Below are 3,192 nucleotides of genomic sequence, written 5' to 3' on the forward strand. Positions count from 1 at the left end.
TACTAAAAATACAAATATTAGCTGGGTGTTGTGCCACACACCTATAATCGCAGCTACTCAGGAGGCTGAGGCAGGAGAATCATTTGAACCCAGGAGCCAGAGGTTGCAGTATTTCATGCCGATGCAGATGCTTTGGGATGAACTTCTGAGGGTTGGACTGGGAGGGGGTGAGCTGCACATTGGGCCCTGGAGGACACTCAGACCCTCCCTCCTGCCCCCATCACCACTCACTCATCCAGCCACCACTTCCCCTAAACTGCTGCTTCCTTGGAGCAGTCTGCAGGCCCCGGGCGTGCCCTGTGTGTAGGAAACTTACTGCTGGGGCCTCCCTCCCAGAGCTTCATGCAGCTGCAGAGGCCCCTCCAGAGCCTCTTCATCTGCCCTGGACACCCCATGCCTTCTGTGGTGACCGCAGTAGACGTGGTGTGACATGCTGGTGTGCATCCTGCAGCTCGACTCCAGTCCCCAGATGTAGGCTGCTTAAAGGCAGGGCCTGCCCCCGCTGTCCCTCCCCAGGGCACAGGCAGACAAGTGCAAATGGAACCTCTCCAGCAGCCACCAACCTGCTTTATGGCTGGTGCTGTCCTTGTCACGTTTTGGGAGGTCTCTGGACATTTGGCTTCTTTTCAGAGTGGACCATGCGGGCCACGGGCCACGGGCCATAGGGAGCCTTGGCCTGAGCTTGTCCACTCCTTGGCCGCACTGAGCTGTGCCTGCCTTGCCAGCTTCTGCCTGGCTCCCTCGGTCCTTCACAACGGCTGATGAAGGCCCCTCTTCCAGGTGCTGGCACATGGGTGAGGAGTCGTAGAAGAGGGGCCTGCAGATTGTGCTCTCAGCAAGCCTGTCGTCTAGTGGAAGAGACTGGCCGGGACACAGAACCCACGTGTAGACGCTGCTGTGGGTTGGTGGCAGGGGTCGGGAGGTGCCATCAGGAGTCCTCAAAGGTAAGCTGCTGGGGCTGGGTGTGATGGCTCGCGCCTATAATCCCAGCACTTTGGGAGGCCAAGGCGGGCAGATCACCTGAGGTCAGGAGTTCCAGACCAGCCTGGCCAACATGACAAAACGCCGTATCTACTAAAAATACAAAAATTAGCCCGTGTGGTGGCAGGCGCCTGTAATCTCAGCTAATTGGGAGACTTAGGCAGGAAAATCGCTTGAACCTGGGAGGTGGAGGTTGCTGTGAGCCGAGATCGCACCACTGCACTCCAACCTGGGTGACAGAGCAAGACCCTGTCTCAAAAAAAAAAACAAAACGGTGAGCTGCTGTCTGTCCAACCAAGGGTTGGGGAGAGACCAGCAGTCTGGCTGGAGAAGCCTCCCATCCAGCCTTCCCGATGAACGGTGAACATCTCTCTGGCAGGACACCCAGCACTGGGGTTGGTTACAGCTGGGGTGAGGCATGTCTCCAGAGCCTGCACCTTCAGAAGGTCAGCAGTCCTTCTGAGAGTCCAGCACTGCAGCCACTGACTCCCAGACAGCCTCTCTGCCCATACAAAGAAGTCTGGCCAGGCATGGTGACGCATGTCTGTGATCACAACACTTTGGGAGGCTGAGGCAGGAGGGTCGCATCAGCCCAGGAGTTTGAGACCAGTCTGGGCAACACAGGGACACCCCAACTCCACACACAAAAAAGACAACAACAAATAAGCCGGGTGTGGTGGCGTGCACCTGTAGTCCTAGCTACTGGGGAGGCTGAGATGGGAGGATCGCTGGAGCCCAGGAAGTTGAGGCTGCAGTGAGCTGTGATTGCAGCACTGCACTCCAGCCTGGGGACAGAGCAAGACCCTGCCTCAGAAACAAACAAAACAGAATCAAACAAACCAGTCTGTGTGTATGTAACACTTTTAGCCAGGCTCTGGCAGCCTCTGTACCCACTGGCAAGATACCATAGCCATTCTCCCAAGGACATTGAGACCCACCTCCTCTTGTTAACAGATGTGTATGTATAGACGTTATTCTACAGAACGGCTACACAGTTATTTTTTCCCAGAATGATAGGCATCTAGGTAGTTTCCCATTTTTTGCTCTGTATCTCGTAGATACTGCTACAAATAAAATCAGATCTGGTCGGATGTGGTGGATCATACCTATAATCCCAGCACTTTGGGAGGCCGAGGCATAAGGATTGCTTAAGTCCAGGAGTCCAGACACAAGCCTGGGCAACACAGGAAAACACTGTCTCTACAAAACAAATTTAAAAATTAGCCAGGTGTAGGCTGGGCGTGGTGGCTCACACCTGTAATCCCAGCACTTTGGGAGGCCGAGGCGGGTGGATCTCCAGGTCAGGAGATTGAGACCATCCTGGCTAACACGGTGAAACCCCGTATCTACTAAAAATACAAAAAATTAGCCGGGCGAGGTGGCGGTGGCCTGTAGTCCCAGCTACTCGGGAGGCTGAGGCAGGAGAATGGCGGGAACCCGGAGGCGGAGCTTGCAGAGAGCAGAGGTCGCGCCACTGCACTCCAGCCTGGGCAAGAGTGAGACTCCATCTCAAAAAAAAAAAGAAAGAACAATTTTCTGGGTGTGGTGATCCCACCTGTGGTCCCAGCTACTTGGGAGGCCAAGGTGGGAGGACTGCTTGACCTTGGGAGGTCAAGGCTGCAGTGAGCCGTGATTGTACCACTGCACCCCAGCCTGGGCAAGAGTGAGACCCTGTCTCTTAAAAAACATAAAAAATCAACAACAAAACAACCAAGTTTTTTAGTTGTAAGTTACAGGAACCAACTCCACCAAGCCTAAGCATAACTGGGCTATAAAAGCCCCCAGAACCAGCCGTAGGGCAGGCAGTGTGGGGGTACTGGGCCGGCCCGTCCCTGGTGGGGCTCCTGTGGGGCTCCTGTGGGGCCGTCCAGGTGCCGCCCACTGCACCGTGGTACGTGGGCTTTCACCCTGTGATGTGCGGCCAGAAGGCAGGCAGGCTCCCCAGCACCGTCAGTCCCTCTAGCTGACCTGCTCTGGGGGTTTTAGTAGGGTGAGGTCCTAGAAATCAGGCTGTCAAAAGGCGTACTTTGTTTAATTTTTGAGACGGAGTCTCTCTCTGTCACCCAGGCTAGAGTACAGTGATGCAATTCTGGCTCACTGCAAGCTCCGCCTCCTGGGTTCAAGCGATTCTCCTGCCTGAGCCTCCCAAGTAGCTGGGACTACAGGCGCCCGCCACCACACCCAGCTAATTTTTTGTATTTTTAGTAGAAA

At 55.0% G+C, this 3,192-nt stretch overlaps 1 protein-coding gene across 1 annotated transcript in view; it reads left to right on the forward strand.

Annotated features, from left to right (window-relative positions):
* Window positions 1-3,192, forward strand: part of PPP1R16A (protein phosphatase 1, regulatory subunit 16A) — a gene marked incomplete at its 3' end in the record, with an annotated part of 45,468 nt that overhangs the window by 26,455 nt on the left and 15,821 nt on the right. Inside the window, exon 2 of the mRNA XM_011975711.1 lies at window positions 781-944. The remainder of the gene's footprint in view (window positions 1-780; window positions 945-3,192) is intronic.

The sequence above is a fragment of the Mandrillus leucophaeus genome, unplaced genomic scaffold (genome assembly GCF_000951045.1).
Source record: "Mandrillus leucophaeus isolate KB7577 unplaced genomic scaffold, Mleu.le_1.0 Scaffold158, whole genome shotgun sequence".
Taxonomy (NCBI): Eukaryota; Metazoa; Chordata; class Mammalia; order Primates; family Cercopithecidae; genus Mandrillus; species Mandrillus leucophaeus.